The sequence below is a fragment of the Pleurodeles waltl genome, chromosome 3_1 (assembly GCF_031143425.1).
Source record: "Pleurodeles waltl isolate 20211129_DDA chromosome 3_1, aPleWal1.hap1.20221129, whole genome shotgun sequence".
Classification (NCBI taxonomy): Eukaryota; Metazoa; Chordata; class Amphibia; order Caudata; family Salamandridae; genus Pleurodeles; species Pleurodeles waltl.
Genome location: NC_090440.1, coordinates 1783043835 through 1783056530, shown reverse-complemented (window position 1 = coordinate 1783056530; position 12696 = coordinate 1783043835). Strand labels below are relative to the sequence as shown.

The window sequence follows — 12696 nt, the reverse complement described above, 5'->3', positions numbered from 1 at the left end:
CTCTGGAAAAGATGCAGAATCTTATGACCTCATGAAGGGTACCCTGATTGAGGGCTTTGGATTCTCCACTGAGGAGTATAGAATTAGATTCAGGGGGGCTCAAAAATCCTCGAGCCAGACCTGGGTTGATTTTGTAGACTACTCAGTAAAAACACTAGATGGTTGGTTAACTGGAAATGAAGTGTGTGACTATGTTGGGCTTTATAATTTGTTTATGAAAGAACACATTTTAAGTAACTGCTTCAATGAAAAGTTGCATCAGTATCTGGTAGACCTAGGTCCAATTTCTCCCCAAGAATTGGGAAAGAAGGCAGACCACTGGGTCAAGACTAGGGTAACCAAAACTTCCACTGGGGGTGACCAAAAGAAAGGGGTTACAAAAACTCCCCAGGAGAAAGTGGGTAACACTAGAAACAAAGAAAAAGAGTCCTCTGTAGGCCCCCAAAAACCAGAACAGGTGGGTGGGCCCCAAGACACAACCCAAAACAAAGGTGGGTACCAGGGTAAGAACTGGGATGCCACTAAGGCATGGTGCCACAACTGTAAACAGTCTGGGCACCACACCAAGGACACTTCTTGTCCCAAAAACAAACCCCAGAACAAAATTCCTGGGGTAACCAGTGTAGCCATGGGAGATGACTCCTCAGATGAGGAGGTCTTCCTAGCCTTCAACTGGAAACAGGGCCCAACAGGTGAGTTGGAGATTCCAGAGGGAAGTAGACACTTCCACCACCTACTGGTGAATGGAATCCCAACCACTGCCCTGAGAGACACTTGTGCCAGTCACACTATTGTGCATGACAGGCTGGTGCTCTCAAACCAGTACATCCCAGGTGAGACTGCCAGGGTAAGAGTTAGCCTAGACAGGGTCACTAAGAGGCCTGTGGCTTTAGTGCCCATAGAAGTGGGTGGCACTCTTAGCTGGAGAAGGGTAGTAGTCAGTACAGACCTCCCCCTTGATTGTCTCCTTGGAAATGACTACCCAGAGGTTAGTCAGAGCCCAAGAGAGGAACTGGTCCAGTGCCAGTCCTCTCCCAAGGATTCTGGAAGTCCTGCCTCTGCAGTAAATGCAAGCAGGCCCCAGAAGAAGAAGAAAAGGAAACAGAGTAGGAAGGGTGGACAACCTTTAGCCAAGGTTACAGCAAGCCAAGGAGATTCTGCTCCAGTAGGGGAGAACTCCAAAAATGGCCCTGATAAAGTCCAACCTGACCCACAAGAAGTCCTGGCTAGTCAGGCAACTGTTAAACCTGAGTGGGTGGCTCCTCAGCTAACAGAAGAAAGAGTGGAAGAAGGGTGTTTACTACAAGATGTGGTAACCCCCCACTCCAATACAGCAGACAGGCAACCTGAACCCAAAGAAGCCTGTAACTTAGCCCCTTCCCTTTTAGGTGAAGAGCTAAAGGTGTGGTTCTGGGCACTGACAGCTGTCAGTGGCCTCTGCTGGGTGTTAGCCTTTATGGCTGCACTATCCTTAGCATGGTGGTCTGACCCCATGCCAAATAGCAAGTTAGGCCCCCTGACCCTATTGGTCATGGTGGGGTTACTCCAGCTCTGGGTAACCTCTCTGGGTAAGCTAGGGGTAACCCTGGCCAAGATAAGGTTAGCAGAGGTGGATACCTCTAAGACCAAAATAGAAAGAATGGGTGGAGACATTGAAGAGGCAGACAAGAGGCAATTCAGACTAGGTCCTATCACTGTGGAAGTAGGTCAGTTCCCCAAAGGGAATGACCTGAACAGAAGGATGTAAGGCAGAGTAGGCCCTGCAACTAACCAGCCTATTTCTCCTACTCTTCCTCGCCTGACAGACTAGGAAGACTCTCCCAGCTTGGGCTGAGTCTCCTGGCCTGTGGGCTGGGGGGGGCTTGTGTAAAGAAATGGCTCCCTGTTGCAGTTACCCCCCACTTTTTGCCTGATACTGATGCTGACTTGACTGAGAAGTGTGCTGGGACCCTGCTAACCAGGCCCCAGCACCAGTGTTCCTTCACCTAAAATGTACCATTGTATCCACAATTGGCACACCCTGGCATTCAGATAAGTCCCTTGTAACTGGTACTTCTAGTACCAAGGGCCCTGATGCCAAGGAAGGTCTCTAAGGGCTGCAGCATGTCTTATGCCACCCTGGAGACCTCTCACTCAGCACAGACACACTGCTTGCCAGCTTGTGTGTGCTAGTGAGGACAAAACGAGTAAGTCGACATGGCACTCCCCTCAGGGTGCCATGCCAGCCTCTCACTGCCTATGCAGTATAGGTAAGACACCCCTCTAGCAGGCCTTACAGCCCTAAGGCAGGGTGCACTATACCATAGGTGAGGGTACCAGTGCATGAGCATGGTACCCCTACAGTGTCTAAACAAAACCTTAGACATTGTAAGTGCAGGGTAGCCATAAGAGTATATGGTCTGGGAGTCTGTCAAACACGAACTCCACAGCACCATAATGGCTACACTGAAAACTGGGAAGTTTGGTATCAAACTTCTCAGCACAATAAATGCACACTGATGCCAGTGTACATTTTATTGTAAAATACACCACAGAGGGCACCTTAGAGGTGCCCCCTGAAACTTAACCAACTATCTGTGTAGGCTGACTGGTTCCAGCAGCCTGCCACACTAGAGACATGTTGCTGGCCCCATGGGGAGAGTGCCTTTGTCACTCTGAGGCCAGTAACAAAGCCTGCACTGGGTGGAGGTGCTAACACCTCCCCCAGGCAGGAACTGTGACACCTGGCGGTGAGCCTCAAAGGCTCCCCCCTTTGTCACAACCCAGCAGGGCACTCCAGCTTAGTGGAGTTGCCCGCCCCCTCCGGCCACGGCCCCCACTTTTGGCGGCAAGGCTGGAGGGAACAAAGAAAGCACCAAGGAGGAGTCACTGGCCAGTCAGGACAGCCCCTAAGGTGTCCTGAGCTGAAGTGACTCTAACTTTTAGAAATCCTCCATCGTGCAGATGGAGGATTCCCCCAATAGGGTTAGGATTGTGACCCCCTCCCCTTGGGAGGAGGCACAAAGAGGGTGTACCCACCCTCAGGGCTAGTAGCCATTGGCTACTAACCCCCCAGACCTAAACACGCCCTTAAATTTAGTATTTAAGGGCTACCCTGAACCCTAGAAAATTAGATTCCTGCAACTACAAGAAGAAGGACTGCCTAGCTGAAAACCCCTGCAGCGGAAGACCAGAAGACGACAACTGCCTTGGCTCCAGAAACTCACCGGCCTGTCTCCTGCCTTCCAAAGATCCTGCTCCAGCGACGCCTTCCAAAGGGACCAGCGACCTCGACATCCTCTGAGGACTGCCCCTGCTTCGAAAAGACAAGAAACTCCCGAGGACAGCGGACCTGCTCCAAGAAAAGCTGCAACTTTGTTTCCAGCAGCTCCAAAGAACCCTGCAAGCTCCCCGCAAGAAGCGTGAGACTTGCAACACTGCACCCGGCGACCCCGACTCGGCTGGTGGCGATCCAACACCTCAGGAGGGACCCCAGGACTACTCTAAGACTGTGAGTACAAAAACCTGTCCCCCCTGAGCCCCCACAGCGCCGCCTGCAGAGGGAATCCCGAGGCTTCCCCTGACCGCGACTCTTTGAACCTAAAGTCCCGACACCTGGGAGAGACCCTGCACCCGCAGCCCCCAGGACCTGAAGGACCGGACTTTCACTGGAGGAGTGACCCCCAGGAGTCCCTCTCCCTTGACCAAGTGGAGGTTTCCCCGAGGAACCCCCCCCTTGCCTGCCTGCAGCGCTAAAGAGATCCCTAGATCTCCCATTGACTTCCATTACAAACCCGACGCTTGTTTCTACACTGCACCCGGCCGCCCCCGCGCTGCTGAGGGTGAAATTTCTGTGTGGGCTTGTGCCCCCCCCGGTGCCCTACAAAACCCCCCTGGTCTGCCCTCCGAAGACGCGGGTACTTACCTGCAAGCAGACCGGAACCGGGGCACCCCCTTCTCTCCATTCTAGCCTATGTGTTTTGGGCACCACTTTGAACTCTGCACCTGACCGGCCCTGAGCTGCTGGTGTGGTGACTTTGGGGTTGCTTTGAACCCCCAACGGTGGGCTACCTTGGACCAAGAACTGAACCCTGTAAGTGTCTTACTTACCTGGTAAAACTAACAAATACTTACCTCCCCTAGGAACTGTGAAAATTGCACTAAGTGTCCACTTTTAAAACAGCTATTTGTGAATAACTTGAAAAGTATACATGCAATTTTTATGATTTAAAGTTCCTAAAGTACTTACCTGCAATACCTTTCAAATGAGCTATTACATGTAGAATTTGAACCTGTGGTTCTTAAAATAAACTAAGAAAAGATATTTTTCTATATAAAAACCTATTGGCTGGATTTGTCTCTGAGTGTGTGTACCTCATTTATTGTCTATGTGTATGTACAACAAATGCTTAACACTACTCCTTGGATAAGCCTACTGCTCGACCACACTACCACAAAATAGAGCATTAGTATTATCTCTTTTTACCACTATTTTACCTCTAAGGGGAACCCTTGGACTCTGTGCATGCTATTCCTTACTTTGAAATAGCACATACAGAGCCAACTTCTTACACCCATTTAAGTATTAACAATGTGTTTAGATGTGCCATTTATGTCCTATAATAAGTCTCTTTAAAGTGGCAGCCAGTGGCACCTGCTTAGAAGTGGCAGTACTCTGGAACATACACAATGTAATATAAATGCCTCAATACGCTCCAAAGGCTGGGGAAGGTGTATGCTTAGCTTGGCCCACTGCTGAGTTCCAGGACATAAACAGTAGCTGTGAGGGTAGAGGCCATTTTAATAGCTCCACAAAGGCACTGGGGTACACTGTCTGTCTTACTAGTAATGGGCACCAGGAAGAGGGCTCAATGAGTTGTGACTTCTGCTAACATTTGCTGTGACTTCTAAGTCAAGTGCTCTAGGAGAGGCACCTGGCATCTCTTTCTCTTCTCTCTCATTCCCCCTCTCTCAAGCACATGGACACAAAGAATTCTCAAATTCTCACACACCCTTTAACTCTACACTTCTTATCCTTCTTGTTCCCCTTTTCAGAGTCTCTGATCTCTCAAGCTCTCTACCACTCACTCCTGTTTCTCTCCCCTCTCCTCTGTAACTTTCTCTCGCCCCCAAATTCACCCAGTGCTTTAAATGGGAATACAGAAGTGTTGGCACTTATTACCTAGAGTGAATATTTGCTCCTGAAAAGTGTTGGCAATCTTACATTAAATGTGTTGGCAGCAGTGCTGAGTATTGCAGGAGCATTCCTTTTCAAATTGAAGACAGTACCTACACATTTAAAGCACTGCCTTCACCACAATTGTACACTATCACTGTCCATTCAGCATATTCCCTTTCTAATCCTCAATCTTACTGCTTCTCTGTGCCTTTTGTACTCTTTCCATAGCCTTATCTCTACCCCTACCCTCTTTTTGTCCCCTTACTCATTAACTTCTCTATCCTGGCTCTCCCTGCTTCTCTACCCTGCAGGTAGTCCCATGGGCTTCCAGGGACAGCTCCACAGGGCCCCATACAAGTGCAAGGTGGATGGCCACGACACCCGCAGGGAGACAGTAAAGGGGGCAGACCCTTAGGGTTTCCTCACTGCCCAATGATACTATTTTGTCAGTGGCCACCTGGCTTAGGAAAGTAGCCACGGCCAGCATGAAATTACGCCTCCCCCTTGACCCCAGGTATGACGTCACGTCTGGCATTGGGGGAGAGGTTGGCAGAGGTATTTAGGTGGGCTCACCCTCAGCAGCCAGCTGGCCAGCAGCTGATCAAACCAACATACGATAGGGAATTCAGGCAAAAGATGGAATACACGCACACAATGAAATGGGACAGCAAGGACGTAAAGCTTTGGATGCAGCACAAGGGGGGCAGAAATGCACCTACACACAGGGATTGGGGCTACAAGTCCCAGGAACCCAGGCAAGGGCTTGACAGGGGGAGGAGCTTCCCAGCAGGTCTGCAGCCATTTCGATGGAGCAAAACGGGGATTTGCCACAGGGGCCACCACATACAGAAGCAGGGCAATTCAATGTGCCACCACTACAGCAGCGGGGCTTGCACATGGGGGTCGGCATTGAAGTTCAGCCACACATGAGCCAAGTGCTCCGGCACCCACCTGTGTCAGCATGTGGGAGACATGGCACAAAGCAGATTAAGCCTAGGGGCACAGGGGCCGGTGCAGGGACAAGGCAGACAAAGTGGAAGACACTATAGCACCCTGGCCTATTGAAGTTGACACTTTGGCATCATTACTGGCAGATTATTCTTGGCATGATGTTCGAGAACTACTGTTCACAGGTTTCAGAGATGGATTTGTAATCCCTTACACCGGGCCACTGGTAGTGAGAACGACTAAGAATTTGAGGACCACAATGGATCTGACGCTAGTGGTGGACAGCAGATTAGCAAATGAATGCCAGCTAGGGCGAGTAGCTGGCTTTTTCAAATCCTTCCCACTAGAGAGCTCGATCATTTACCCACTAGGTGTTGTCCCGAAAAATGAGCAGGGCAAATTCCACTTCATCCATCACCTGTCCTACCCTTAAGGCGTATCGGGGAATAATTACCTGGCAGAAGGCTCATGCTCAGTGACAATACACATCCTTCGATGATACAGTGGCATTGGTTTGTCAGGCAGGACTACATGCACAGTTGGCAAAAGCAGACATAGAATCTGCCAACAGGCTATTACCAGTCCACCCCAAGAGTTTCCTCCTGTTCGGCATGCATTGACGTGACCGGGTTTACTTTGAAAAGTGCATACCTATGGCCTGTGCAGTGTCATGATTGTACTTGGAAGCATTCAGGTTCTTCCTGGAGTGGGTTATCAAGAAGAAAGACACCCCCAGGGAGTTCCATGTACTACCTGGATGATTTATTGTTTATCGGGGAGGCAGGCACAAGTAATTGTCAAGAGACCCGCTTAGCTTTTCAGGAGCTTTGTAACGAGTTGGGAGTGCAGCTGGCCCCTGAGAAAACACAGGGTCACACCCATGCTCTCACATTCCTGGGCATAGAACTGGACACATCAAAGGGGATGTGCCTGTTGCCACATGACAGAATAGAGGCCCTCCGCACAGAGATCCAGAACATCCTAGGCAGGGAAAAGGCGTCACTGGGCACCATTCAAACCTTGCTAGGCAGACTCATTTTGTGGCCGCTAGAATAATCCCTGCAGGATGGCCTTTCACACGCAGATTGGCAAGGGCTTCAGCCAAGGCAGTCAGGAAGCATCATGATTACCCCACAGGCAACCAACCAACAGCTTAGGCTTCTCACAGATGCATTAGGGTGTCAAGAATTCAGAGCCATACTAGGAACCCGAAGGTGTGCAGCAAGGGTGCCCACTGCTTGGCACAAGAAAGGCATTACAAAGAACGTATCAGTATTTGAGCTATTCCCCATAGCATTGGCTCTCCGGCTGTGGTCCGGCTGTGGCCACTGACAAAATACTATCCTTGGGTAGTGAGTAAATACTAAGGGGCTGTCCCCTTTACTGTCTCCCTGCGGGTGACGTGGCCATCCACCTTGCACTTGCATGGGGCCCTGCAGAGATGTCCCTGGAAGCCCATGGGACTACCTGCAGGGGAGAGATGCAGGGAGAGCCAGGATAGAGAAGTTAACGAGTAAGGGGAAAAAAAGAGGGTAGAGGTAGAGATAAGGCTATGGAAAGAGTACGAAAGGCACAGAGAAGCAGTAAGATTGAGGATTAGAAAGGGAATGTGCTGAATGGACAGTGATAGTGTACAATTGTGGTGAAGGCAGTGCTTTAAATGTGCAGGTACTGTAAGGTACTGTCTTCAATTTGAAAAGGAAAGCTCCCGCAATACTCAGCACTGCTGCCAACACATTAAATGTAAGATTACCAACACTTTTCAGGAGCAAATATTCACTCTAGATAATGAGTGCCAACACTTCTGTATTTCCATTTGAAGGACTGGGTGAAAGCGGAGGTGAGAGAAAGTTACAGAGGAGAGTGGAGAGAAACAGGAGTGAGTGTTAGAGAGCTTGAGAGATCAGATACTCTGTAAATGGAACAAGAAGGACAAGAAGTGTAGAGTTAAAGGGCGGTGAGAATTAGAGAATTTTGTGTGTCCATGTGCTTGAGAGAGGGGGAATGAGAGAGAAGAGAAAGAGATGCCAGGTGCCACACTGGCTGCACTTCCTGGGGGTATGCAAGTGGTGTTTAGCAACTTACTGTGATGCAAGCACTGGGTCTAGACATGATTTGTCTACCTGTCTATCAATAGTGTGTATTTGTATGGGCTAGCCGAGTGCTTTTATATAGGGTTTCATGTTCATTGTTCTAAGCACTGTCTATACAACTGCCACTTTTACCCAATATAAAAGGACTCAATATTTCAGCCTCAGAAGGATGATTTCGTTTTGCATCTCCTAGAGCACTTTACTTATAAGTCACAGCAAATGTTAGCAGAAGTCACAACTCATTGAGCCCTCTTCCTGGTGCCCATTACTAGTAAGACAGACAATGTATTCCAGAGCCTTTGTGGAGCTATTCAAATGGCCTCTACCCTCACAGCTACTGTTTATGTCCTGGAACTCAGCAGTGGGCCAAGCTAAGCATACACCTTCCCCAGCCTTTGGGGCGTATTGAGGCATTTGTATTACATTGTGTATGTTCCAGAGTACTGCCACTTCAAAGAGGCTTATTATAGGACATAAATAGCACACCTAAACACATTTTTAATACTTAAATGGGTCATTTCCTGAATTTCTAATAATGTTCTTAAAAATGTTGAGTGATGTTTGTTGTTCTCATCTCTTCCCCAGCAGTAAGGGGCAGTCAATCTTCCCACCTCACTGTGGCTGGGCCACCTTCCTCACTCTCCAGCCTGCAAGAGCAGTACAACAGCCAGAGACATTTTAATGAACGGGTTATGTGAACAACAGCAAAGGCTCCCACTTTCCAGGGCCCCTCCTGATAAATGATCTCTTGCTCTCTTTTTTCATACTTCTTACTTCTTACAACAACCTCCCCATGTCTCCCCCTCTCTCTAGCTCTGACTATGTCTCTCTTCCTATCCTTGTCTCACCACTTTCTACCTTTCTGTCTACCTCTTTTTCTCTCCTCACCCATCACTTGCTCAAGCATCTCTCACTATCTGCCATCACCCTTTTTTACCAGTCTCTCTATTTTTTGTCTATCTCCATCTGAATTATTCTTCACTTCACTTCCCATTGTTTACCTTACATCTCTCGAGCCCCCCTTCTCTTTGTATCTCACCCTTTGCTACTTTCTCTCTTTCAACCTTTTTGTGCCTCTTTTCTCCCTACCCCACCAGTCACTAAATCCCTATCCAAATCTACCTGCCCCCCTCTCTGACTACCTATATGTCACCTTGTTTACTCTCTACACCTATTTCTCTTTCTCGCTTATGTCTCTACCTCAGATATCACAGTTTACTTGACCCCAGCTCTTCTACCTCACTTCTCTTCTTTACCTTTATTTCCGCTGATCTCTGTACCTCTATATAATTACTCCTTAATCTCTATTTAAACCCTTTGCACCACATTTCTATCTACCTCATCTCTCTCTTTCAAGTGCACATCTCTGTATCCCACCTGTCTCTACCTCTCTCTCTATTACTATCTGTACCTACCTCCACATCTCTCCGTCCCAACCCCAGGTCTACCTCACCCCTTTCTCGGCACCTCATAGTCCTTTTCATCTCACTGTCACGCCCATTTCCTTCATCTACTTTACCTCTCTCAACCACATCTATTTCTTTACCTCACAACTGTGTCTACGCCTCACCCCTCTCTACCTTTCTCACCCCTCTAACTCACCAGTCTCTTCATCACAAACATTACCTCATCTTTCTCCCCTAAATTTTGGTCTCTCTCTGCACATTCTCTATATTTCCCTCATACTTCTTTCTACCACTAGTCCCTTTATGTCACCTCTCTCACAACTTTACTCCTTTATCACTAACTCTTTTTCTACCTCTAGCCATCTTTTAAAACTTTCATTGCCTTTTCTCTAGTTCATCTCCCTCTCTGAACTACATTTCAACACACCTTCCCTGCCTCTTTCTTTTTCCACTCCCACTCTTCCTATCTCCATCTCCCCTCTTTCTCAGCTTCACCTCTGTCTCTCTACTTCACCTTTTTTCTCTATAAATAATCTTGTTTTCTATTATTCACCCCTCTCAATCTACCTTTCTCTGTAAATCACTGTCCACTGTAGCTAACCTATCTTTCTGTACCCTGCTTCTCGTTCTGCCCCTCTCTCCACCTTAATGCTGTATCTAGCATTTCTCCATACTTCTTCCTCATTGTTTCACTTGTGTGTAGATATCTACTGTGCCCTGTCTCTAGTTCTCTCTATCAAAATCCTCTTCATACATTACCTTTCTCTATTACTCACTCGTCTGCAAAAACCTCTTCTCTTTACATTTCATTATCTCAATCTCTAGCTCTCTAAATATCTACCTCACTTCAAAATCTTATCTATCAATTTACCTCAGTTTTTCTACCTACTCTTTCCTCTTTCTTTTGTGACATTCTCATAACCTCATTGTCTTTTCTATTTTGCTGACTCAGTAGAACTGGAGATCACTATCTAGGCAGAGAATAAGAGGAAGGACAAGGCAGGCAAAGAGAATTAATCAGAAAATGTTTATATTTCATCTAATCAAACAGTGAAAATCGACAGAGAAGTGCTTTGATTTTCACTGTTGTAGCAAGAGGCCCAGTGGTCAAGAGGGATGTATTTGTGATTACGAATATTAAGCAATGGAAGCTGCAATGTGAGGCACTCTGTGCATATGTTTTAATATTATACACTGGTCCACTAAGCATCCAGCACGTTACCCTTACTGTGACTTTCCCACAATGATAGAATCCAGTATGTTAGACACTAATTTGGACTTAAAATCGTGCCCTTGCATGACAAAATATTTAGATCCAAACACAAATAGAAATGGCTTTATCAACACTTGTTCAAGCTTTTATATTGGTACTATTTGGCTGGCAGACTTCTGACAGTTTCAACTGTTTTTGCATGCTCCTATTTCTGAAAGACTAACATATAATTAGGTGTTCCTTGACATCATGAAGGCTTCAGTTAGCTGAAATTTTGCAGGGAATTCACAGCTGTTTTGAACAAGGGTCCCCGAAATAGGTGTTCTCTGGGGGCCAAAACTCCTTAAGATGGCACTGAAAACACAGGCCTGGGGTGTTTGTGTCTCAAGGCTCTGACCACACTTCCTTCTCATCCAGCCAGCAAGTTGGGGTTTCTGGGGGGAAAGGGTAGGGATAAGGAAAAATGTCCTTCCTGTCTCCTGGTTTCCATACCTACTTTTGCCAGGTGCAAAAGACACACACAACTGAATTGTAGAGTCCCCACAATCAGCAGGAACTTATCAAAAAGTTGCAGCAGAAGGACAAAGCAAAGCGCTAACCAGCCCACGAGTAGACAAGAGACTCTGCTTCAACAGACAGACCACTTCCTAATCTATTTATACCCCAGCCATCTTGTGTTCTGCCTTAGGGGAAGGAATCAAGGTCTAGACGAAGGACTTGTGGCCCAGTCCAACTCCTGAGGCCCAGGCAGAAGGCAGGTGACAACACGCCTATACAAAACCACCCTGGGCCACCCAGCCTTTTATAAAAACTAACCAAAATTGGGTCTGTGCATCTAAAATCAGAAAGGCTTTCAATATGCGTTACAAAATCACAGGCAAATCAGTAGTACCAACAGAAGGGAAAAGTGAACCCTTGTGTTCCATGATCTGACAGTGACCTCTAGTGGTTACAGTTCAGCAAGGTACACTATGCTGGCCATTCACATAGCATGACTTTATAACTACAAAAGTACCAGGAATAGATTAGAAGTACGGTGACAACAACATAAAAACTTTACTTAGAATCTGGAACTGGTTAAAAAATGCTTACCTATGGCTATATCTAATGGTTATGGTCAACCCGAACTGCAAGTAAAAAGAAGCGTATTTCCGATCACTCAAGCTTCTACAGCATAAAACGTACAAAAATACCTAAACAAATGCAGTCTATGACGTGGGTGACGCCTAGAACGTCTTCCGTGATTATTCACTTTGTAGGAAAGTGTGCATTTTACTTTCTAATAAAAAAGACAACGGTGGTCATTACAACCCTGGCGGTCGGTGTTAAAGCGGCGGTAAGACCGCCAACAGGCTGGCGGTAAAAAAAATTGAAATGCGACCGTGGCGGAAACCGCCAACTAAGACAGCCACTTTAACACTCCGACCACCATGGCGGTAAAAACAAACAGCGCGGCGGTCGCCGCCAACAGACAGGCGGGAGACAATTTACCGCCCACAGTATCACAACCTACCAATCCGCCACCTTTTCTGGGGCGGATTCACCGCAAACAAAAACACAACGGAAACAGGACTTTGAAGGGAAAACGCTCACCTCTGCACACCCCACGAGGAACCAGGACGCCATGGAACCCGAGCTCCACGTTTTACCAGCCTTTATCTTCTTGCTCCTCTACCAGGAGCACGAATGCCGGCGGCGAAGACCACGGTGAGTACTGCACCTACGACACAGGGGAGAGGGGGAGGGAAAAAACAGTGACACCCCCACGCAACATGCAACACCCCCACCCCCACCCACGACAACACACACACTAATACAGCATGATACATTACAGTTACACCCCCCAACCCCCCGGAAGAATGCAAAGACAAAAGGAAA

The 12696-nt window shown here is 47.6% G+C and overlaps 1 protein-coding gene across 2 annotated transcripts in view; it reads right to left on the bottom strand.

The window, feature by feature from the left end:
* The window catches only part of RFTN2 (raftlin family member 2), a 478219-nt gene that overhangs the window by 325331 nt on the left and 140192 nt on the right, over positions 1-12696 (bottom strand). The gene's annotated exons all lie outside the window — the stretch shown is intronic.